General features: G+C 41.7%; 1 protein-coding gene across 4 annotated transcripts in view; it reads right to left on the bottom strand.

The window, feature by feature from the left end:
* SEMA3D (semaphorin 3D) overlaps window positions 1–25,562 on the bottom strand; it is a 132,972-nt gene extending 107,410 nt beyond the window's left edge. Inside the window, exons 1-2 of one of the 4 annotated variants that reach the window (XM_068189553.1) lie at window positions 25,420–25,549; window positions 11,008–11,159 (exon numbers count right to left, since the gene is read on the bottom strand). The gene's annotated coding sequence lies outside the window, so the exon portion shown is untranslated. Of the gene's footprint in view, window positions 1–11,007; window positions 11,160–24,967; window positions 25,155–25,187; window positions 25,208–25,419 lie in introns of those variants that run through there. The other 3 variants (XM_068189554.1, XM_068189555.1, XM_068189551.1) reach the window with 3 other exon arrangements.
* Window positions 25,563–26,403: the final 841 nt, after the last annotated feature.

The following is a 26,403-nucleotide window of genomic DNA, read 5'->3' as shown; positions in this document are numbered from 1 at the left end:
GAATGCCTGAATCTGAATACACAAAGCCCTGGAAACTTAAAAACTGGAAACTCTGTCTGCAATCTCTCTGACTTTGGCAGGTACATTGTCTGCATCCACTCTGCCTTCAGAAAAATAAAATAATGGTAAATTTTTTAAAAAGGACAAGATTTTGCAATAGAAAAATCAAAATACAATTTGGTTGCATTGCATCTTACATGAATAATGGCTGGACAGCAGACTTATTTATATGATCCATTGAATACAATAAAAAAATTAATATGTAAATACAGGCTGGAGATTAAGCGTAAATGCTGGCAAATGGCTTCAGAAAGACTCCAAGTTTTGCCTTGGGAGAATGGCAAAAGGAGAAAATATATTGCTAAAGCCTCTCCTCCCACCTCTTTTATACTGCTGCCTCTTGCCAGAATGTAGGGTGCAAAGTTCTGAGACTGGTATTTGGCAAAAGCACAGCTTAAATTATAAAAAAAAAAAAAAAAAAAAAAAAAAAAAAAGAGGAAAATGAAAATCTAATCTGCTTTGGTCAATCACACAAAGCTACTGAACACCTCATTAATGATGTTAGTCTTCACTTCTCCATGAAATTTGTGAAAGCTGAAGGCAGCACTTCAAACTATTAATCTTCTATGCTTTTAGACTCTATATAAAAATCTTATTTTTCTAGTCCATATTACTGGACAAGGAAAGTTAAAATACAGAGATTATAAACTCTACTGCTTGGTAATATGGGGAACACTAGAACCTCAGAAATGCCCACACTTCTGTATTTCTTTCTATGTATTTGATCCAAAATTCTGGCTATCAACGTGAAAGGAATTTTAAAGTTCTATTAATAACAATCTAAAGATAGAAAAGATGCATGATTCACAAAAAAGTAACCCATGCACACTCAGATTCATACACAGTATAGATGGTTGTGCTTTCTTCCACAAGAAACTCTTGTGATTCACAGCACCTGAGTATGAGTTTCCAGGTTACTATGAACTTACTTCTTAAATATTAAAAACATAATGCATTTAAGTAGCTTTCTTCCTCTTTTTTTTTTGTTTTGTTTTTTTTTTTTTTTGTTTTTTTAATGAAGCCAAATGTAGCAATCAATGGTCATCTATGTTCTGGTTGGCATATTTCACACAAGAGACCCTTGATAATAAACCATGGCTGAAATATCAAAATTCCTTCAAATACTTACCTCTGTTAATGGTAACTACAGCTGCACTCAAAATCTGCTGCCCTTGATATCACTTACATTCCCACAGGAATATAAATCTCCATGTTTCAAAAAAGGTATTCGTCTCCGGGCTCTGGAGAAACACACAGCTTTTTTGTTTGATGCTGCCTGATAGTATTATTGGGTTAACATGATGAAATAGACTTTTTTTTTCTCCATGAAGCTTATCTAGTCTCACATTATTAATCTGAAAACAGGCCAAAAGAAAAAACAGGAAGAGAGATACAACAAATTCAGAGCTCAAATATAGTCATTTGGGCCACTGCAGATCTTCAATAGAAGCAATTTAGTCCAAGACATGGGAATACAGAAAAAGAAACACTATGAAGAGAGACTACTGAAGGCTGTTTCCTATCTGTTAGAAATCAAAGAGGATCAGAGCAAATATGAAATTGTCTTGTAGCTGAGGTAATAATGTACCTAATGATCTTGAAATGAAATGTTTAAAAAGCTATATTTCTACCTTTCATTTTAAAAGGTGTGCATTTTAATCCCATGAGTAATCCAACAATGATAATTGCAAAACTGTAACATATAATTAAATTCAAAAACAAGATCTATTCCACCCTTGAATCGAAATTATTCCTTTCATCATAGTAAAGCCCTGTTGTTTTTAAAACCTAGTGTCTATATTTATTTAATTTAATTCATAAGCCCCTGGTTATTACTGTAATTTTACTCATACGCCGGTTATCTAATGTGTACTGCTATAGCTGTTTGAAGTGTATTTTCCAAAACCAGAACAGAACTAAGACCCAGAGACACATCACTACCTCTTGCAGAAATGTCACTCATGCTATGAATAAAGCATAAGCTTAGAAAAACATCATTACCCACCAAACAAATAGCATTTACTCAACCAAACCCATGTGTCTGGAGCTGCGCTCCCGAGCTAATTGGAGGCAGATTCTTGTGCCGTGCCACAGGACGCCGCAGCTGAGAAACCCCTCGAGCTGGTCATGGAGAGTTCAGCATGCTGTGCAAGGGGAATTGCCAAACTCTGGGACAGGAAGCAGGGCCAGAAATCCCAGAAAGCAGGGTAGGAAACAATGCTGTCATCTGTCACGAGCACAGGGAGAGGAAGGCAGCAAGGACAGGGACTGGGTGACGCTGCTGTGGAAGCGCCCTGGTCTGGGCAATGGCTGGAGCTGACAACAGGGACATGAAGGGCAGGTGACACCAAGGCAGGATGATGGCCCCTGAACAAATGAGGCCAGCACCTGTTTCTGCAAGAGTTGCCCCAAACCATCACTGCATCTGTGTTCAGCTGTGTCCAGCTGGGCTGCTGCAAGACTAAGATGGGGATAACATGGAAATTGGGATGGGTCTTCTTCAAAACTGGAGGAACACATAGATTATGAAATTATTCATTATCTAAACAGCCAAAGTTGAATGGGAATAGGCATACCTGCAGCTGGCAGACTGCCTTATCCAAGGACACTATCAAACTCAGTCACAGGAGAACCAAAACATCTGTGCTCATGTTAAGCACCTAATTCTAAAGTGATGTTGAATTTAGAAAGTGAGGCAGCTAGGTATGACTCGCTGGTATACTCAAAGACAGAGAAAAAAAAAAAAGGCAAAAGAACAACCAAAAAAGTCAACTGAACTCTCGAACTGCCTAGTCTAGGAACAAGTAATGAACCGAGGGGTACATTCACTGGGATCTGGCCCAGCCTCATTTCCAAGTTGGAGGACAGAAAATTTCGAAACTCTGCAATAACCCTTCTCTTCTTTCCTGTGTGTCAGACTAACCCCGACCCAGAGTGTATCTTCTAGCTCAGCTTTGTCCAACATATGGTTCCAGGCAGGATGTTGCCCATAAAATGCTATTGCACTAATTCCATAAATTAGAGCATTCAAAATAAAAGCAGAGCTTTCTGAGGGGGACCAAAAGGCAGCACTGCCTTTCTGACAGAGACGTGCCATCAGCCACAGCCAAGGCTGGGAGCTCATGCGTGACTGAGGTACTGAGCTAACGTGTCTCCAAAAACAAGAAGTGACCCCATCAGCCAAGCTGTGCATCTTGATTTACCCACCTGACAGCCCTGTTCTGCCCTGCTGGGCTGGACTTTGCAGACCATCCCTGCAAGAAGCACCTGCAAAAGGAGGGGAAGGGACTAACACTTTGGGCTTGGTAAAATAGGTTTATTAGAGTTGCAAATAGCTGAGGTGATTACCCTGTGTGAACTGACTAAGGAACAATACCCAAACAAAAGACAGTCTGACACAACTGTCAAAACAAAGTCAGTTCTGAAAGACATCTGACAAGGCAACATCTATTTTAAAAATCCTCAGGATATTAACTGCATATTTATGTTTTGTATTAAGAAGACTAAACATCATGAAAACAGCTGAATTTAGCACAAACAATAGGCCAATAAATACAACACTAGTGCTTTAAAATAATTAAAGAACCATTTGTTCTTGCATTTATGTAGTTTCAAAATACTGGCAGGATTCCTTCAAATAAACAAGCTGCCAGGTTTTTTGTTTTGTTTTGATTTTTTTTTTTTTCATTTTTAAAGACTACATGTGGGCAGTAATTTAGGCAAATCTGGACATTTGTTCCATTCATCTGTAGTGAAAAAAAGCGACACATCTATCACGTTGCATTTTCACTCTTCGGAAGCCAAATCTAGGGCCCTCCAGGGAACAAGAGGTTTAATTACAAACTATCACTGTACAACAAGATAGATTCTCAGACATATCTCTGGGAACACATTCAATTCACTAAGCCAACAGAATCTGATATGCATTTTTTTATTTTTTTCTTTTTTTTTTTTAATGCAAGACCATGACTCTTTTTTTTTTGGTGCAAAAGGAAGAAGTCAGCAAAATAGGGATCAATTAGAGACCTGCAAAGTTTGTTGCAAAATAATGTCCATAATAGTTAGTGATTCTTCAGAATCACAAAAATAGAAAAACAAAACCAGTGTCACTAACTAGCAATCTATTTGTTGTTTAAATGGTGCCTAAATTTGTGCTGTGTAATTCAGAGAAAATATAGAGCCCCAATGCAAAACCACATTGTAGTTTCCAGTTTCTATAAAGTTTTTTATAATTTTTGTATCAATTGTGAAAGCAGAAGTGTCTGAACAAAAAACAGAATTTCCCCCATATTACTTTTTCGCTTTTCACACTCCTCATCAAGCAAAAGTAGGGAATTTATTCCATAATCTCCTATTAGAAATATTTCTTAATTGCACATGATGATAGTTGTTTCATTTCTTTGCACAGAAAATTACCCTAATGGGAATTTTGTCAATAAATGACATTTAAATCTAAAAAAAAATTGTAAGTAGTAGTAACAGCTGTACAACTCAACAATGACTATTTAGCCTCAATAAAGACTATTTAGTAAGGCTGCATTTTATATTTCCATTGTGCAACAGAGAAGAAAATTAGTTATGTCAATAACACTGTCACCAAGGTCAAGCCCCATAGGAATCCCTATGAATTCCTTCTAAAATCCCGTGTAGATCTGTAAACTATGATCTTACCCACCACATCGGTGAAGCATGGAGCTTTTTTTAAACAACTGCACACTGACAGCCTCACTCTGTTTTCACAAAGATGAACTGGATCTCTACAAAGGCACAGAGCTGTGGCATCACATGAGAGGTGTCCATCAGGTAAATTGATTCTCACGAGCAAATGAGTTGCAGAAGTAAACATGAAAGCTTTGTACTGAATCTAATTTAGATAAATTCTGAAGACCCACACATGACATTAAAAATGAAGACTAATTTATCTTCTCCAAGAGAGATGTCTACTTAGATCATATATATTAACTGGTACAAATACTATTACCTATGGTAATAATATTGCCCAAGTTCAGTTTCTTTAAAGGTTTTCAAGCCTCTTGAGACCACGCCATTTCTAAACATGATAAAATGAAAATGCAATTATTTTGCCTCAATAACAATGTTCAATACTTTAGAAAAGCTTACAGCTGCGAACAGCAATTATCTAAGTACTCATTCTCATTTTCCTTCTTCTTTTCACAGCAATTAACTTTGTGAATACCTTCACATTTTTAATGAAAGTGGAAGTGATTTACAGTAACTATTCATAACAAATCTGCACTATGGAGCCTTATGAGAGTAATGCAGAGGAATCAATAAGGTTCATGTTGGTGCGTGTCAACTGATTTCACTGAAGCTGCACTAAATTAGGTAGAAAAGGATCGTGACCATCATGACCCTTTAATACTGGTGACATTTGTGGTCACTAGTACACAAATACTTGACTTCTTGTCTTAGTTCCAGTTGTAAATTCTTCTGATAGGACAATTAGCGAGCACATTCATTCAGATAATTTGAATCAAAGTAGAGTTTGCCTTTAGTTACTTGAGTGTAAAATTATTTGATAATATCATAAAGGCTCAGGCTCACCTCCACTCAATTCAAGTACCTGAAAAACAGAAGGTAGCAGCCTGATGACTTGAAGCTACACACTTACCAGCAGAGAGGAACAGTAACCACTGCAAAGTGAAACTGCCAACCTGAGCTGCGCAGCGTCTTCTCGTTACTCTATTTAAAGTTCAGATTCTATACAGCAGGAAAATGTAGGTCCATGCTGACACTTCTTTGTATATTTCACTACCCAGACCACATAAATGCTTCCAAAGTCAACAAAAACATTACTATAACAATTTCTTTTGTTTCTCCAGTTGCAAAACTCCGTGTAGTTACTTCCTTACAACACAATACCCTTTGCTGAACAATTACAAACACCTCATCTGAGCATGGTCCTCTGCTGTAGGAGGTAAAGAATCCCTCCAATAATTGTGTAATAGGTTCTTATCCTCCTGCTACTACATCAGAAAAGTATGTCAGTGATGTTAGGTGTGTACATCTCCTTCCTGTAGTGGTATTCTCACTTGAGAGGAAATGAACAAAAACGTCTGTTTGCACAATAGGCATTTCATCACAAATGAATTGAGAAGATTACATGGCCAAGAACTGAAAAGCTGCAAAAATTTCAGCTGGAATGAATGTGGTGGAAAACAAAGTGATCCTGCCTCTTACAGTAAGAACTGTGAAGCAGAGAAAAAATAAAGGCAATGTTTAACTCAGCTCATCTAAAAATAACAAGACAATATTTCTTCTTCCTTGGTGTCTTTCTCCATCAATGTCCACCCTCTGCAGGAACAACTCAGGAGTCCTGAGGATCACATGCTTTCTGACTTTCATGATTGCATGATCCAGAAGTGCAGTCTAGTGCATATACATTACAGAGTGTGAAGGGATGGAAGTGCAGACAGTGATCTTTTGGGATGCTGATAATGAAAGCACTTGTAAGTTATATCTCATTGTTTCCAGTGGAGGGGAGAATGGCTGAAAACCACTGAAACATCACAGATCTACATGTCTAGTGATTTGTTATTATTACTACGATTGAAAAATAGTAACAGTTTTGCTCAATTATCTATATAGATATACCCTCTGTGTTCAAGTAGTTAAAAGAAGCTTGATTAGTCCTGTATACTATTGAGGGTTCCACCCCTGCCTACTCTTGTCTTCCAAAGCATCCAAGTGCTCTGAGCAATAGCTGTCAAAGAATCAGACTAGACAACAGAATTGCCATGTTAGGTACCAGAAGTCTTCTCAAGAAGTGGCAGAATATTGCTGTCCTGGATATACAGGAAATGCGGTGGGGAACATGCCCCACTGCTAGATTAAAAACTGAAGGTAAAAAAAAGAAAAATCTCACTTTTTCTTTCTCCCAACCTTTTTCATTTACAAAATTTGTAATTCTGTTCTTTTTATATACATGCATTTGCAAATGTAACTGAAATAAACTGATTCAAGGAACTGAAAACATATCACTACTGTTTTTTTAAAGCTTATATTAGTCAAACCATCTGACTAGCTTGTGATACTACTTCTGTCACTGAGGTTTGGGTAAAGAGCAGAGCAGCTTTCTCCTGGAAGGTCCCAGGACATTTCACTTAATCTTCTGCCTCCCACCCTGGGTCTCACTCACATATTTCAGTTTGTCTCCCTGTGTGGCCATACTGGGAGCATTCTCAAGCTAAACCCACAGGAAAGAAAGAGAGAAGAACAGGAACCATGCAAGAGCCTGCCTGGACAGATTGAATAATGCTCCCAATTTGTTAAGATGACTGAACTTCCCCAGTGTTATTGTTTTATCATTCCTTTGAAATCATAACTTAATACATTTATTCTCTGTGAACTAGTACACTAAACACAGTTACTTAATGGTGAAGTATTAGAAAAACATTATTGTAAACATATAATAATAAAGTAAATGTACTGACATATGCTTATGATTGTTGTTATAAATACCTTTTGGGAAAGCCATATCAAACTTATAAAATTTGGCTAACCATGGCCCAAAATTCAGGGTTCTGTTAAACACATTCGGCCTGAATCTTTCTGAGTCTCCATGTGAAGAAAGTATAGGCTTTCAAAACAGACTGAGCCTGGCCATAACACAACAGGATCAGAGACATACTTCTCCTGCAAGGAAAAGCACTTCAAACACCAGGGTGCCAGTCTGTCAGCACTTATCACTCAGTGGGTTATTCTATCTTTCCAGCAGATTCCCCTTCCAAACTTATACTTCATCACACTCCTGACCTTGCTGCATGTGGCCCCTTCAGCAGAGTTCAAGTCTGCCCCGTGTAAGACAGGGAAAGTTTATTCACCACTTCTCATTATCATCTCACAGACTTGTTCATTGTAAGCCAAAATTATTTACTCTGCTGCTTTGGGGGCGTTCATGGACAAGGAAGAGATGAAGAAAAGTCTAACCAAGAAAATGTTATGCTGCAAAGAAAATGAGCAAAAACCTTCCCTTTCAGAAGTAAATGATTGCTTCTGCTCTTGTTTGGCAAGCAACTTTCCATCCAAAAATGGGATGGAAACTGAGGTGGCCAGACCATTTTGTGCTCCAGCTAATACAGTGTTTCAGATCAAGAAAAACAGGCAAGGCTGCATCACTCTGGCCTGCCTCGTATGGACTCTTTTTTTTTTTTTCCTTTGAAACATTCCATTTGCTCTTCAAGCCAAGACAAGAAAAGAAACATTTTTAACCTTAAGGGTCTGACATAAGCCTACAAAATTAAAGAACCAGGACTAAAGTGAGGCAGGTTTTACAGTTCTTAAGAGGCTATCTTTTGTTCCTTCCTTAACAGTACACTATAGCCAGGGAAAACTTTCCAAGCTGAAAGCAAACAGGCAAGAGCAGATTCAACTGCTGTTATTTGAACTGAAATCTCTGCAGGTCAGGACCACATGGTACTAAATACTCTACAAATAAAGAGCAAGTATCAATACCTTCCCTGATGAGCTTACATCTAGGAAGATAAAACAAATAGAAGATGGGTGGAGGAAAAGTCTGTGTAATTACATGAATATGGTTACAGTCACCCCTAGAGCTGCTCAGACTTGAGCTTCCAGACCCCAAGTCTAAGTTTGGAGCAATAAATAAAATGTGCCAGACACTATTTGCAGACTCTGAGACAAAGCAGCCTGGAAAAGCTTCTGTCTATACAGCTAAGCACTCATTCCCTTCAAAACCAAGTGGTCTCATCCATATATTGTCTCCTGGGAGCCCTCGCATCCCCCACAGCTTACAATCAGGCAGGTTGGAAATGTGCTAGCTGACAAGAGCAAAAACCAGTCCAGTGAACACACTAACAAACACCAAAGGCCAGTGCAGGCCAACACAGTCTTCTGAGCTTGTTTAACTTGCAAATACAGATGTAACGCATCTGTCTCCCGGGTGATCGCCGTCAGAGTCCCTACACCCACAAGGGAAATGTGCCACTAAAGCCATCAGCCAGTGACAGAGCCAGAAAAACATCCCATCAAGTTCTGGCACTTAAAAAATACTGCCTTTCATTGTGTAATTCCTGTGGAAAATACAAGACGTGGCAAAACCTTGCAAAATATTCCAACAGTGTCAATACACATCAGAATAAGGCTAACACAGCCATCAGGTAGAAATAAAAAAAGGAAAAGGGTTCTAGGTTTTATTAGTGTGTGGACAGATAAATTACAGGTGAACTCTTTAGAAATTTAACTGGGTTTTTTTTGTTTTGTTTTGTTTTTTTGTTTTTTTTTAACAGTGCTGGGCTAAAATATATGCTGTTTTTTTATACTCACTGAAGCCATTTTCAGAAAAGCTTTGACAAAACTGGAATGAAACAGCAGAGAGCTGATATCCACTACAGTGCACACAAGTGTCGTCCTACAAGGTGCTGCTGGTTTTACAGCAGCAGTTCACCAACTTCCTCACAGCCGTGCTTAGCTCACCTCCCACGAGCTACCAGCCTCAAAAGAGAGGACATAAAAGCCATGCAGACAGGACTGTGACAGGGGGACACTACTGTTCTCCAGTGCTTGTCACAGCCCTCATGCCACATGTCACCACCTCTTCCCTTTGCCAGGGGACCCATTCATGGAGTCTGTCTCAGCTGCAGTCAGCACTGGCTTATTTATTATAAACACCTGACATTCAGTGCTGCTGTGCCTGCTGGAAATGGATCTGCAGGACTGAGGACAGAAGGCTTATGGAAAAAGGAGTGTGGAAATGGAAAATAACCTTTTAAGATGGCAGGGTTAGAAAGCAAGGTGTGTCATGAGTCTCTTGTTGTCTTCCACCGCATGCTCAGAAGAAGGGGTTAATAACTGATCAGTTGAGAAACTAGCAAAATTATTGCCAGAATCCCTTGTCATATTCAGATGAGACTCCTAATTTTTAATTTTTAATCAATTCATGTGAAAGAAAAACTAAAACAAAAAAATGATCAGTATGGATCTTGGAAGAATTTCAGGAAGTATTTTGTGTCAAAGAACAGCCCTTCTGCCAACCAGCTGTTGGGGGTTTTTTTAATAATTTTTTAGAGTTGACCTTCTGCAGCTTCTTTTCTTTTTTCTATTCTAGAAACCTTGGGGATGTTTCTCTTCTAATTTTGAGCCCACTCATGAGCTGGGAATTCTTTTCCCAATGTGTGAGTGTGAATGATATGAATGGAAACTGCACAACTTCTTACCTCTTTTCTTGCTACTCGCCTAACTCTTCCTGAAAGCAATGGCAGAAACTTTTTCATGGGTTTATTTGGATCTGTGGAAACCAAAGACTCAGCCTCCCTACACGTATTTATAAAGACTTCTGCAGAACAGAAGGACTTTGTTTAGTATGCAGAAACTTAAATTGGGAGCCACCAGTTTGTCTGATGCAGAAAGAATTAGGAGTCTCACTTGCACAGTTCTTGGCACTTGCACCTCCAGGGATGCTTTAAATAGAAAAGGACTTATACAAAATTATCTTTCAAATGTAAGTGGATCAACAGTTTGAAAATGCTCTCAATTTCTCTCGAAAAGCATCTGAGAATTGGTGCTACAGGTCCAGTGCTTTGCTCTCACAAGAAACATATCCTCAGTGGCCATGGACTTGCCCATTTCCTCCTTCCAAACCCCCCTCTGCAATCCCAACAAACTGATTGTGAGGAACTAGTGATTACCTCTAACTGTGCAAGAGCAAATCACTGCACCTTCATGACTCCAAACTGAATAAAAATAGTCCTAACTCATTTCTGAGGTACACCTTTGGTCTCTGTTAACATACTTGCTAATTTCTTTCATCAGTTTCAACTCATGCTCTTTATACGTAGCAAATAGTCTAACTTTGAGTGCAGATTAACTTTAGCAGGTGATAATAATACCTACTTTCATTGTGTATTGCATTTGAACAAATCAAAAGCTTTCTGCAGCACTTAGTTATTTTGCTGAATGTAATCTCACCTGGTGCAACAGGAGCAGTTGGTGCTGTGTCACAAGAGAAGAAATTTCTGCAAATGTTCAGGCTATTGCAGTTATTGATGCAGCTGAAATCTGGTCTGACTTCTTCACTTCCAAATTTTTGGTTGCTTTTTTGCTATTAAATCTTGGAAAGCCTACAAAATAAAAATGATAAAATCCTGAACATCACAAAAGATGCGTTCTTCCACATACTTGTAGATCATCTTTGGCCCACTTCCTGATTTTAGCAATTACAGCGTTCCCCCAAGCTCCCTGCACACTGCCCATAGATGCAAGGCTTTGTAGGATCTGTCATTTAATTCAGTAAACAACAGCAAGTTAGTGCAGGTAAACTATGGCTGACAGTAGAGCAATTTGATACTAAAGCACTGTTAAGTCTCTGTATGGTCTTTTTGATCGATGTTACACTGCTGATCTATTTTTATGTATTATTTACACTGGGACAGTGCCTGGAGGCCCCAGCCAGGGCAGGACCCCATAATACTGCACATACTATCAAGCAGGATGCAAGGGCCTCTCTTCCTTGCAGCCTGTAGTCTAAATACATACTGAGTGAGACCAGATGGAGAAAACAGTCAGAGGGAGGAAAAAGTGAGACAGTTGTTAGTAAGAGTGGCAGGCAGAGCACAACAGCTACTTGGCAATATATAGGCAATGTACAGTTGCTGTCACTGTTGTCTGTTTTCTCCCTGTCCTTGGTATCACGTTTTACAACCTGCAGTGACCTGTGGACAGACACTCATATACAGACTCGTCCTCTGTATGTCTGAGGCTCTGGGTACTTGAAAACATCTTTCACTGCCCACTCAATCAGGGCACGGAGTGGGTGATGTGAAATCACAGGTTTGGAGTGACCCACAGGAGGATAATGACTATGGGGTGTCAAGGGAGCACAGAAGGCAGCTGATCTCAGTGCAATTCACATAATCTGTGTCTTTATTCCTTTACACATTGTCTGCAGCAAGAACAGCCAAGAGTCCTTATTGTGTCCAGGAACACAAATCTTAATTCAAGCCCAGGCTGTCCAGGGAACCAGCAATGGGTGCACCTCCCACCTAACTCAAAAAGTCTCACTTTGGTTGAAGATGGGCTTTTATGCTCATAGTCTTGAGACCCAAATGCATTTCTTAAATCAGGGAGTACTTATTTCACCTCCTGATCAGAGTCACAACTGCTTTACACACAGGTAAAATCCCCACTGTGTTCAGGTCCTCTGAGCAAACTCTGAATGTCCATCTAAGTTCTTAGGACTGTTCAGCTCTGATTTCCAAAGCAATAGTGTTGGGTCTGCAAGGTCAAGCAAAAACAATAAACATAAATTCCTGCAAACACTTCCGAATTGAGCATATTTTCGACATTGCCACATGTAAGTCTAATCCAGTACCATATTGGAAATCCACAGGCTCTCTGACACCAGGTCCCTGTCCCTGAAGTGACTGATTGCTCAAATATCCCTGTCTCTTCATCAACAGATGAGCCAAAGGACAAGGGCTGAATAGCAGAGGGACTCTCCTGCTCCCTGCAGAGCCAGGCAAGTAGGGAAGTGACCAGCACTTGTGAGGGAAATCAGATTCCAGCTCTGTGAAGGTGAGCTCTGGAGAGGCTGGAGGTGGGAGCTATCAAAACAAGAGGGACAAAGCCTGACAGCAGCCCTCTTCTTTCAAGAGTGCAAATCAGAAGGGGTAAACTACTCACAAAGTCACTGCAGGGTAATAATGAAAGGGATAGTACAAGGCAGGAAGGACTCTGACACTGAGTCACACCAACAACAGGATAACCTAATTAAGCTCCTCTTTCTTTGAAGTGAGAACTTGTGCCACTGAATGGGTCAGCAGAGACCTCAGATAGGTCATCCTGGTCTTCCTCATGAATCTGTATGGCCTAACCTTCCCCACAGATCCCCAGCATCCTACAGCTGCTTTACACATGGACCTCCAGCAGCGCCCACAGGAGCTCTCAAAGTTTTTGTAACTCTTCTCTGAGTAACTTTAATTTCCACACTTTTTTTTCTTTGAATTCACCATGTCCATAACTGCATTTCTTTTGAGAATCAGTCCTTTTCAAGGAGACAGCAACCACCCAGAGCTAACACAGTATCTCCAACCACTTAGGCTGTTGTATGAAAGGAGGAGCCATCAGAAGTAGGTTGCCAAAAGAGCTCAGCTCCCATTTAGTTATGAAGGTCTGGATTTCCAAGTGTAGTGTTTAGGTAACATGGGACATGTGGGCTGTACATAATACAACATCTTTAATAGTACATAGCACAGTAGCACTTCCTGGGATGTTGCTAGTCTGTAAGGACTGATTTAAGGAAACAGGAGAAATAGGAGCTCTTTTGTGTAGTTACATATTAATAAAAGATTTCCTGAATGTTTTACAAGAAATAAAAGGAAGAAAACACAAGTTATTTGAGGAGGTTTATATAATTGTTTTAAAAGAACATTTCAGCGAACACATTCAGTAAAGACATCTTTCCCCCTTAAAATCAAGCTGAGTTGATTTTATTTGATCCTTATATTCTTAACATTCATCTTGCCTAATTCCAACCATCTAAAATTCAGGCACTGTCTTGGCTCCCTCCAGAGAGGGTGGAGACAGGCACTGCCAAGTTAATTCATCCCCTGGCTCAGATACTGCTTTGCCCCTGGGAGCACCTCATCCTGTACAGAAAAAGAGAGGAAGATTAGGTGACCATCTCACACTTCAGACAAGTGAAATAAATCCCATCTTAATTAGCTTTTTCACTCATTGTACTTGCATTATTACAATATCTGAACATTCATACTTTCCAAACCTATAATTCTCACACTTTTTCTATGATAAATGGCAATTTTACCCATTTACACATACGACTGAGGCAGGTAGAGGCCAAGTTCTAGCCCAGCAAAGGTATTTATCAAGTTAATTGTCTAAATTAGGTGTTTTTCAATCAGCTGACAAATACTCAGTGATGTAGACAAAGCAGAGGTAGTTGGGTGCCCTTAGGAATTTGCTAGGATGTAAACAGAATTGACTTGCCTTAAGGACATATGTCATGGAATTAACCCCAGGTCTCCCGAGCTGCTGTCCTAAACTTTGGAATGTCCTAAACATCAAGCAAATCCTCTGCTGCTTTTTGAATAAAACTTTTGAAGTATTTATAGTCATGTCTTCTTCTTTGTCAAACTCTAACAAGCTATGCACACTCAAAGCCTTTCATTCTTCCTCATAAATCAAACCTGACTCCAAGCCTCCCTTCTCACTTTTATTGGTCTTCCCTAAGCTATCCTTAGATCTTAGCAGTAAGAGCACAGTGAGGCCAAAATTCCAGGATTTTTTAGGTGTTACTGTGATACAACTAAACACAGGAATACCAGCACAGAGTTGGATCTTGCACTAAAATCAGGGAAAATACTACATTCACTTCAGAGTTCTACTCTGGTATGCAGCTGCTGAGCACTCTGCATCACAGCACAGTGCACTGACACCATGTCTCTTGCACTTGAAGAAGTAATTGACCAAGACCTTAAAATTTAAATACTTGGGGCAGGTCAACACGAGAGTCCAGACCCAGTAAGATGTGAATTAGCAGCACACTGGCTGCTCTGCAATCACATCACACAGAAGTGTGTATTAGAAGGAAGCAACTTTCTTAATTTGGAAGCAACTTACTTAATTTGAACAGCAGCCTTAGGGCACACAGCCTGTGACAGGCCATGCAGAGTCAGTGTGAGGAAGATACCACTCTGCACACTGTTATTCCAGTTGAACAGTAGCTGACTCCCACATGCAGACAACCTTTATCAGTCCAGAGCAGGCTTCAGCACTGGGTGATACGTGCTTCTCAGAATAAACTTGGGGAGAACCGCTGGATGCTGAGCATGTCCTCTGACTTGCCTGGAACTTGCACCTGGGTTGCAATATGGGTCAATTTATATAACAGACTGTTCCTTTCATCTGGATTTTTTTTTTTTTTTTTGCAATTATCTCATTAAAGTGAAACAGAAAAGCCAGTTTCTGTAGAGAGAGAGGTGTCAGCCCCATACTATTCAAGCAAATGACAAGATAAAAACACTGTTTCTGGTACTATACAAGTGCAGTTCCCTCCTTCTAGGACAGCTGCCTTGATCTCTAACTAATCAAAACAATCCTGTATCTACCTTGAATCATCAAAGTCTAACCACGTTCTGTTTTCAGAAACCAGGAGCACAGAGTATGGACAGCTTGTGGGAAACAAACAGGTAAAGTACCATGCATCTTTCAAGAAAGCTACTGAAATAATTATAAAAGGTTTTTCAGACTTCTGTTTATTACAGGGATATTTGATCAACTCCTGTATTAACTAGACCCCCAAAGCCTTACACAGTTACCCTTATATTGAATCCAGTAGCTTGTTTGTGGACTAGCTCTTATTATCCAAATGAGATTCAGTTTTAGGAATATCAGGAAAGCAAGATTCTGCAACGTCCTTTGCATGGGACTGCCTTGTCCATCTTCTGAAACAGAAAAAGTTAAATCTCCTACACCAATATGAGAAAGTTCTGCCTCATCAGCCAGCTTCAGAACAAGGAAACACGTTTGCTCTGTGTCGGAGTTTTCAACCTGTCTTGCAAAGCACTAGAGGAACAAATTATTTCAGTTTTACACACACCACAGAATCCCACACAGCACCCTATCTCTGTAGGGGAATGAAGAGTAAGTGCTTAGGCAGCAAACACTGCCAAAAACTGAAATGCCTATTTTGGAACTTTCTCCCAGCCTAACAGAAAAGCAGGAGGTGGAAATGACTGCTACACAAGAAAAGATACCCATGGGACTGAGGTCACATCTTCAACTTGAGATGTCCAAAAAGAGCTCTGAGCAATTGCTGCAGCCTCCAAGCATAGCTGGGTTTTCCTTCTGAGCCATGGCACACACAGGCTAAGCCTGAGAAGATTTCCATAATATGATATAAGGGCAGCTCAGACCAGATCCCATCGGTGAGATCTAGTAAAACAACTGGGAAAAAAGCTACTGATCTTCTAGGAGCGAATACCGGAGACACCGACTGAGGATTCTGAATCCTGAGCACAAGGCCCAGAGAGTGTTGGCTCTTCAGAACAAACTGTTTGCTCATTGTCAGTCACCAATTTATCCCTCCTCCATCAGCACCTTTTCAACTTTTCCAACTGCTTGTGCTCACACCTCTTCTCCCATGTGGCTCAAAGCAGAATGAGGAGAGTCAGCACAATTTAAACAGGGTCATGCTTTCCAAGCATCAAACCAGTATTTTTCTGAGAAAAGAATGAAAACAAATTGTACACTGCCTACTGCAAGGCCTTGTGAGATTCCCCCAGGGCCACCACAACAGACCACTGTAATCTCTGCTGATGCTTGCACTGAAGATAACAATGCTCCTTGTTATCAAATCCACTGTGTCCCGGCTATTCTGGCCTTACACACTATTTATCTTATAAAGATGAGTGCAGCACTTTATAGACTGTCTAATAGTTTATCTTGGAGATGTCAAATCCCACTTTCCATTGTGTCATGTTGAATTCCTGGATGGAAAATAAAACACAACAAATCCACACACATTCCAAAATGCTTTTCTCACATCACTTCAGTGGCATTTACCTTGTTTGTAAGGAAAGGAAGGAAGGAAAGCAGAAAAAGGATGGAAAGTACTTTTTTTTTTTTAACACCATTTACTAGAACAGATTTTATTGCCCATAAATAATGGTGGTAACCTAGGATAAAAATAGAAGTAAAGCCTGTCTTCACTAAGAAAATGACTATCTATATTTCATCACTGACCAACTGCAGAACAGCTGTGCCTGTGATATCAATGTTATCACAAAGGAATTTCTACCATTGTCGTGAAAACCTGGCACAAGACCCAAAATCTGTCTGAATTCTCTCCCTTTAACATTTTAACACCCCACATGTCAGATTGCTAGAGCAGAGTACCCCTGGGGAGTCAGTGATTTTCATCATGTCACGGCCATTTCTGGGAATTGACGGGATAAAGGAAAACGATGCCCAAAGCTTTTACAAAAGCACAAGAGAGAGTTTAACTGTAGGAAGGAGATGAAATTTCAGAGGGGATTTTGGAAGCAGGAGCAGATTGTCCTGTGACTTGAAACCACCTGGAGAACTGCTGCCACTAAAAAGCAAGGATGGTCAGTTCCTCTTAGGAAAGACCAAGCCCTTGTACCACAGGACATGCTGGCAGTACCACAGACACAGCACAGAGGGGAATAAAAAAGGATAAACCACGCAGAATCTCACCTTGGCTTTTAAATGGAAGACAATTGCATTCTGCTTTTTTTTTTTTTTTCTCTTGCTTTGAAAGCAGATGTTTGGAATTGAGACAAACTCCTTGCACTGTTTGCTGCACACACCTTCTGCTTTTCTGTCAGGCTGTGAAAAGCCAGAGAAATGGGCACTGGAGCTTTCAGTAGTGTATTGTGCTTCAGTATTCATTCTTTATCCTTACACATCAATGTACAACAGCAACAAACAGAGAAAAAAACCAATCCTTCCATCATTCCATCACTTAAGGAGCCAAAGCATAGTAACTCATCTTTCACTAGGTAGGAAAGATTTGATTTTAAGTACCATTGAGGAGATAACTGTCTGTGTTATGACTTTCATAATGGTGCTCCTGTTGCCATTTAGGAAAGTAATGAGCTGTAGCAAAGTCACAGGAAGCAAAGGACACAGGAGCTTCAGTCTCCTGAGGACAGCACAGCAATATATCTCTTACACTTAGAAGTGTAAAACTCTTTAGGGAAATTAAAAAAAAAAAAAAATTTAAAAAACCAACATAAAAACCAAATCACAGACAAGTGAATTTGTAGACAGATACCTTAAGAAAACCAGCCCATTTTCCCCTTCACATAAATTTTATTATGTGAGTTTAATCAATCTTCAGCTTAAGCAGTTTATTTTATTTAAGGAAGAAAATCTTTCCATGTGAAAACTCCCTTAACTTCACTGAAAGTTGCACAGGTTGTTGAGGTGTTATACTGGGGAAGATATTTCTTTGCCATAAAACCATTTTTTACTTTTTTCCAAGCTGAGGCAGCTTTATGAGATGAAATATATTTGCTATTTGTAGATGTCACTAGAGGACTCTAAACACTGAATCGTAACTCCAAAACAAACCTGTAAGCTGCAAACAGTATTACCCAGGACATTCATCTTAAAAAGATACACAGTAGAGAGGAGCACAGATAAATGCTTCTTTTTTTTTTTCCTAGAAAGAGCACCTAAAAGACCCTTGGGCCTAAATAATGTTAGTAACTTCCTTAGATGCACCAATTCTCTTACTTTTTTTACCTCAGTTAGGTGGGGGTGACATTCCAAAAATTGCATCAAGTCAGCTTTTCCTTAAAGCCTTCAAAGCTTTGAGTTCAATTTGCAGAATAATAAATTGAGTCTTAAAATAAACACCTTGGATTTCATGAGGTCTGAGAAAACCTCACTTCTGACAAGATTACAGATTGTACAAAACATCAGATCAACTGACCACAATGATTCAGACTGTAGTTATGTAAAGCATCCTTGCCTATTAAAATAGTTTTAGGAAAAAATCAGATTAATAACAGAGATTTATGATATTAACTCACTCTTCAGTCAGCCAAGTTCAGCCTTAAAGATCAGGGTAAAACTGTCTTTTGCTGTTTCCAGGCTTTACATGTAGCCACCCCTGCCCACAGCATCAGGGCCACAGGGTGCTCACACAATGGAGCTGGGACTGCTCAGAAACAAGCAGAGGAGTTCAGAAACAGGCTCAGAAACACCTGCAGAGCTGGCATGGGCTCCAAGTGTGCCCAGGTCTCCCACAGACTGAAAGGACATGATCCCCCTCTCCCAACACCTTCCATCCAGCAGCTCCAGGGTTGGCACGCTCTTTCGGGAACAGGTCGGATTGGTCTCCTAATGATTCATTCCATGGTGTGGCTCGGTACCAGGTAGGAAATATCAACACTGATAGCAAAATGTTAATTGGGGCAGATCCAGTAAAAGAATTATTATCCCTGGAAGATGGTGCAGCAGCTGTGCAAAGCCAGTCTCTTTCTGCTGCGCCTGACAACGGAGCGCTCGCAAAAATGTGGAACTGAGGTGGCTGAGAAAGCCACGCTCCTCAACATCAGCAACACCACTGCTCTGACCCACACTCAGGAAACTCCCCTTCCAGGCCACCTGAGCCACTGAAATATTCTTACACAATTTAGTTTTTATTTCAAATATTGGCAGAAGTAAAAGACTGACCCTACTTATATCACTCTGCTGTGAGAGCTCAGTGCTGAGGATCCCAAATGAGTCCCATGGCAGGGGGCTTGGAAACTGATGATCTTGAAGGTCTCTTCTGACCCAAACCATTTTATGATTCTATGATGTTTGACAGGCCCCTCCTGATGCTACTGAAGCATAGCTAATAAATAAATAAAAGCTTCTCTGAATGAGAAAAGGCCCACTGCTTTTAACTAATGACTATATAAACACAAGTGACAAATTTGTTCCTGTGTCTTCTCTGATTTCTATTGAATAAATAATGGATCTTCAGAGAAATACAACAAATGATCACTCTATTACTAGGACAGAGTATAGTAGCAGCTTTGAAGATTTATTTGGTTCTTAATAAAGGTTTTCAAGCACCCACTTAAAAAAAAGGAAATAACACATGAAATTAAGTAAAATATTTATTTAAAGGTAATTTATATGCAGGTGGAACCTTTCTTTCACAAGGTAAGAGAATGGATATGAGGATGCTACATTCTGCAAAGCTACAGATTATGACATTGCAGAGAACTTTACAGTTAGAGCTGTTCTTACTGTAAATCTTGGAGAAAAGGAACTGCACTTGCAACAGCCTATTACTACTTGTCATTGCCCTTTATTTTATTTCTCTCTCTCAAAGTGGAGCCCTCTGGATACCCAAGAATGTTATGAGCATTTTTCCTTTATTACACTGTGCTAAAGTCTTTTAGTATAAACCTTTATAAAACCTCACACATATGCATTATAAAATACAAGGAATAAGTTCCATATGAAAAATTCATCATATTTCTTCTTACTATTTTTTAGCAGAAATTCTGACATTAAGCATGAGAGCAACAGACATTGTTTTAATTCTTCATTGTGGAAGGGGAAAAAAATCAACTTTTTGCTTTTGGTTAAGAAAGAATTTTTTACATACTCTCTTTGCAGTCTGCCCCTTGCAAAACCAAAAAAAGTATTTTAGACCGACAACAAGTAACCACAATTATATGGAGTGTGTCATTGATAAATTCCAGGGGAATACAACAGGCTAGGTAGGCACATACCATTAGATCTAGCTGTTCAAAATCTTAAAATTCTAGCCAAAATTAAGCTGGACTATTTGACCACACCAGCCCTGAAGACTGCACTTAACTTTTAAAAGGCTCAGTCTCACTCTAGGCTTAGACTTTGAGAAAGTAACTCTTTCAAGAGAGCATTTTACACAGCAGCCTATCTTTAAACATGTGCTTAAGTCTCTTGAAGTCACTAAGTACAGACAGACTGAGAACAGGCCCAAATCTTTCATTTTATGACAGCCTTAGATTTGTATAATTTTAGTTAATCTCTAGGCTTTCTGTTCCCAGTGCATTTAGGCATGAGTTATGCTGACACGAGATGAGATCAGACTTGGTGCTGCAGTGTCTTCAGGAATTTTGGAAGAGGATGTTCCAGGAAAATTCGTAACTTCTCTTCTGCCCACCCCCTTGGAGAAAAAAAATAAGAAAGCAACAACAACCCAGCACGTCACTGGAGTATGTTTAGATGTTACAGAGGTTTTAGCCTCTCTTCTGCTACATGATATCTGCTCCCTGCAAGTCTCCTGATTCTCTGACCAACTAAATTGGAAACAGTTTAATTATGGTTATTTATTTTGCTTTTAAACTGACCACATTATAAGAAAAATCTCACACAACTCTTCTGTTTATAGTAGCACAGGAAGAAAAATATGCAAAGATGTACAAAAAAGTGTTACTGAAAGCTGAGTAACACACTCAGTGTGAAATTCATGCAGAGCAGAATTACAGGTCTCCACGCTTATATAAGCTCTAAATCATGGATTTGTCTTTAGCCACTTATGTTCTGAGACATTTAGGATTTGTGCTGAAAAATTAAGTTTGAAAATAAAATGTCTCTCATGTCCTGTGCTGAGTCTGACCAGAGAAACTGTTAGGGAAGCTCTCAGGTACCAACAGAGCTCTGAAAATTAATCACATTTTCCAATTACGTTGTGGGGAAGTGCAATGACTTATTTAAGGCCAGTATGATGTCCCAGGCTTAAACTACCACACCCTTCACACTGATAGTTAGTTGAGTCAATGATTCAACCCAGATGGGAATCCAGGTTCTTCTTGGCTTATTGTTATCTCTTCTGCCCATTAAGTTATGTGACTTCCATAGGTTATTTTGCAGTTCCCGTTAAAAGAAAATAAATCCACATGATGCTACACGCTGCCTCCCAGCTGTAATGTAAAGTGGAATTTTGGACCACAGTGCTGCTTCCTGACTCATCCTGGATCCCCTCCATGTGACGTTGGATCCATCTAAGCTGGGCAGAGCAGAATAGAAGGGCTGGGCTTTTTTTTTTTTTTTTTTTTTTTTTTTTTTTTTTTTTTTTTTTCTATCACCCACTGTCAGATAACACATGCATGTTCTCGCAGCATGTCTCCAGAACGTGGAAAAAGACCAACAATACCAGAGAGGGGCCTTTCTGAATACACAAGGGTAAAAAGAAGAAGATAAAAGGGCTAAAGATTTATATAGGGATTATTTAAATAATGACTCACTGCCATTGCTAAGTTTATAAAATATATAAAACCCAGACAGAAAGGTTGGGGCAGGGGGAAACTGTTGAGAAGTGCGACAGAGGTGCAGGACTATAAAAAAGTTAAAAATAGCACACCCATGGAGCAAAATTTCCTTCACACCTAAATACAGCCACTGGACTTCACATCTTATGCACATGGCTTTACTGTGAGCTTCTCTGTTGCTTGTTTGCAGCTGGAGAGAATCCAGAAAGCAAGGAAAACAAACACACGGCACGTTCCCTGCGTCTATCTGATTTAATGACATTTAGCACACACCTTTAGCTCTTTCCAGGGGTTAAAAAGACAAAGGGCCAAACACAGCTCCGGCAATCCCACAGGCTGCCTTGCCAAGAGAGCGCGGTGGGAAAGCCTGCTTAACCAGCCCCAAAGGATTCCCTCATGGAGGAAACCTCAAAGAGCACAGAGGTGGCTCAGTGGCCAATTCCAGCACCAGGGGTTTTAGCCAAAGAAATCCTGGCATGTGCTGGGAATTCAGCTGAATCCCAGCCAGAGAATCAGCCTCTCTGGATCCACAGGTGACCGGCATGTTAGTGGCACACAGTGAAGCGACAGCTGAGATTACAGCTGCTGGATTTTTAACAGCAAAAAGAATGAGAGGAAAAGCAAAACAGGGATTAAAAAAGAATCCAGAAAGACATCATTATTTTGGCCACCCTGAGCTAACAGCAGGCTCACAGGGTGACTCCAGTGTTTGTGGCTTTCTGCCAGTTAAACTGTAAAGATCCTGGCTGTGTGGGACATTCACTCCTCTGCTTGTTTTGTGACACGGAAAGAGGCTGAGCATATATATCCCTTCTGCTAGGACCAAAATAAGGACAGGTGCTGTCGGGAACGTTTCATCCTTTGCTTTTGCTTTTCAATATCTTGCTGTTTACATGGTTAGCTGCTTAATTATCACTACTTAATCTCTGAGTAATAAAGATGCAGCATCCTCAAACACTTAAAAGGGCTCTTTCCCAATGAACAGCATCTATTTCCATTTAACACTCTAGCTTAATTAAAACTTTTTCCTCCCCAGGGCTTTGTTTCATTTAATTCAATTGCAAAATCCCACTAGAATGTCCAGGCTGCAGCACAATTTGCGGAATGAACACAGTGGTATCTGCAGCGAAAACATCACCTCTCAGAAAACAAAACAAAACAAAAAAACATTGGGATGCAGAGTAAGATCTGAGCACTACAGTGTTTTGGAAGGTTGGTTGATGGCACAACCTGCAGTTTGGAAAGAAGCAGGCAGAGGCCAGTTCTTGGGAGAGGGGAAAAAAGAGGTATCAGTCTTCTGGGGATCTGACTGTAGCTACTCCCCAAGACAAAGCTGAGGGCAGGAATACAACTTGAAATTATATCTTTCTCAGATTAGTCACCTTACTTAGTACTACTGAAAGGCACTTCTCCCTTCTTGGGATTATTGTCCTGAAAGCACCTACCAGCTTTTGTACTAGAAGTCATTCTTGTGTTTTCAGACACAGCAGAGACTGGTGAAGTTGCTATTTCCATTTCTGGTTAAAGCACTCAACGGGCAGAGCCCACACACTGACTGTAGGAGACTTGGATTCACAGCACTTCTGCCTGGTCTAGAGCACAACTCTCAATGCTCCCTAATGTGAGCCTGTTCTGCTGCCCACACCCTGAGAATCCCTGCTGCATCGATCTAGTCCTAAGGAGAGGAAAAGCAAATTTAGTTCCTGGACCTCAGGCTAGTCTGGATGTCTAAGCCAAAATAAAGTTCAACTAAAAGTGAAGCCAAGCTGCTCAGCCTGATCAAGGCAAAAATGGTTCAATTTATGAGACATCTCAGAGCAGGACTTATCTTGGGAATTTTAAGAAAAAGAGGTGTGGCACCTGCAGAATTTGGATATCTCTGTCTGACAGTAAGTTTACAATTATGGATTAAAATACCTGAATTTCTCTTTAGAAGGCTATTTAGACATCCAAATTTCACAGAAGACTTTGGCCCTTGCACATTGCAGGAGATGATGTGCTTTTCTGAATCAAGCCCATAGTAACCTAAATAAACTAATTAAAAGGCAGAGATGAAAAATCGCATCAATTATACTAATGAGGACTTGAAAAACGGTACAGAGGTGGTGTGCCATTAGCATTAAACACCTCCATATGGTAAACAGTGAAATCCAGTCTCTTTACTTGTCCCCCAGATTTGCAAGTAAGAGAGAAAGTGACATGCTACTATTCTTCAAGTGCTTGCCTGCATCTTCCTGGCCTCTGTCAGAGATGCAGACACAATGTGCACTGCTGCTTTCTCAGTCTCGGGTCCCATTTATCTCTATTATTTTTGGAGAAGTTGCCCCAATTCAAATCAAAGTGAAGCTCTTTCTGAGGAAACATAGGTGGCTGCTCTGTGCTCCTGCAGCACAGTCACCGATTACCTAACGCGCTCAGGAATGTTTCCCTTCTACAAGCAACAGCTCTCATTTTGCAATATTCGCTGCAAAACAAGGAGCGACAAAACAACTCGCACCCTGTGAGTTCCTTCACAAAGCGAAGTGGAGGTGGTCCCTGTGAGCAGGCGAATGATCTCCTTTCAGCTGCAGCCCGGCCAGCCAGGTGCTCTGCGCTCCCAGGGATGGACGCGCTCAGCAGTCGCGCTCACGGCGATGCTGGAGGACTGTGTAGAAAGGAAGGAATTCTGCCACCGCTCCAGCAAGCAACAGTTCTGCTGAGGAGCATGGGCTGATCATGCCCTGCTGCCTTCCCAGAGCCCGAAGCCACCTCTGCGGAGCCACCTCTGCAGGGGTGCCGGGCTGAGCGCACGAAGTCCTCTCCGATCCCACAGCCTCCAGCCCCGCTCCCCAAAACTAGCTCCTTCTCTCCTGTCACCCCCAAGCCCAGCCCGGGCAGAGCCTACCCCTTTGCTAAGCCAGCCCCATCTCCCCGCTGACAGCGAGGCAGGTGGCCCGGGGGCCGCCAGGTGCCGGCACCGCTCCGCTCCTGCCGGGGCAGCCCCGGCGGCGCCCGGGGCGGAGGCGAGCGGAGGGTCCGGGACAGGCAGAGGGGACCGCACGCACCTTCCCACACCGCCCTCCACCCCTTCCCCGCGGCGGCGGAAAGTGCCCCCGCGGCCGCGGAGCCGCGGGGCCGGCCGGTACCTGCCGGGGCCGGAGAGCGGCCGGAGCGCAGCGGGGCCGGGGCCGGGGCCGGGGCCGGGGCCGGGGTGTCGGAGGCGTTGCGAGCGCGGCGGCTCCTCCCCGGCGGCGGCGGCGGCGGCAGCGGCGGCGGAGGGTCTCGCTCCTTCTGCGCCGAGTGTCAGACTTTCCCTCGGCCGCCCTCCCTCCATCCCGCCACCCCTTTCCACTCCCTCGCACGCACATGCACACCCCTCCAGCAAATGGGCTGCCGCCTGAGAGTGCGCCTGTGTGTCCGGGTGTGTGTCAGCCGGCGCAGGCACACACCCCCTGCTCGCCGTGGGTGCCGCACCCGGCCCGCCGGTCGGGGTGCGCAGGCCAACACCGAGTGTGGCAGCGATGTGCCCACCCGGGGACCCCGAGCCCGTGTCCCTTCCCTGGGCCACAGCCCTCTCCGGCAGGGCCGGATCACGCACCTGCGAGCTCGCACAGGAGCATCCCGACCCTGGGATCGCCGTGCGCGGCTGCTGCTCCTCATCGGCGTGGCTAAGGCAGCCTCAGGTCTGCTCACGGTGTTCCCATGACACATTCCCTCTGGGACGGAGCTGCAGCACACCGGCTTGTAGACTGATTGTGTAAACAAAGCCGGCTCGCCACACGCGCGATAAGTGGCCCCGAGCTCAGGGCTGGTGCGCATTTAAGAGTTTGCCTGTGTGCAGAACTGTAGCTGCCAGAGACATATCTGCCCTGACATTTATTTGTTTTGCCCCTGGAATGTGCTACATTGGTGTTTCTCCAGCTTTCGCATGCTGAAGACCACTTCCTAAGAGAGAATTTCTCTCCTGGACCAGCCCACTCCCACACCAAACCATTCTCTCCAACATATTTCCTTCTGCGGCTGCCCGAGGAAGAGCCTTCCTGCCCACAGGCTGAGAGCCACGGCACACATGGCACAGACTGTATCACACACTTCCAGACAAGACACACTGGGGTTCTTTCAAGAGCTGTGTTTCCCTCAGTGAAGGGCTCAGATTGAAAGACTTCAGCTGGCGGCTCGGTTGTGGAACAGACCCTGACTGTTGCTCCCGTCAAATAACAGCAGAACCAAGGAAGTCCAGAGAAATATATTGGAGTTTCCACCCTGTAACTCACCTCAGCAGAATTTCATCCTCACTTACCATTCACACAGAAGTCAGATGGGTGGTCTGGGTATACAGGACAGGAGCTAAATAAGAGGAGGTTTTTAGGTTCACCAAAAGTCAACTTTACATCTTTTTTACCTAAGTTTTTTAAACAGTTAAGCAGTTTGTTACTACAGTACCAAACTGACATACAGACTGTACTTATCCACATGAGTTTTATATTCCCAAAAGACAAAGGGAGGAATTTGGAGATAGGTTGACTGTTGACTTCTGCTGCTTAGAGCCCTAAAAAAAAAAAAAAAAAAAAAAAAAAAAAAA

The sequence above is a fragment of the Anomalospiza imberbis genome, chromosome 5 (genome assembly GCF_031753505.1).
Source record: "Anomalospiza imberbis isolate Cuckoo-Finch-1a 21T00152 chromosome 5, ASM3175350v1, whole genome shotgun sequence".
Classification (NCBI taxonomy): Eukaryota; Metazoa; Chordata; class Aves; order Passeriformes; family Viduidae; genus Anomalospiza; species Anomalospiza imberbis.
The sequence above is the reverse complement of the archived record's forward strand: the minus strand, read 5'-3'. Positions and strand labels throughout refer to the sequence as shown.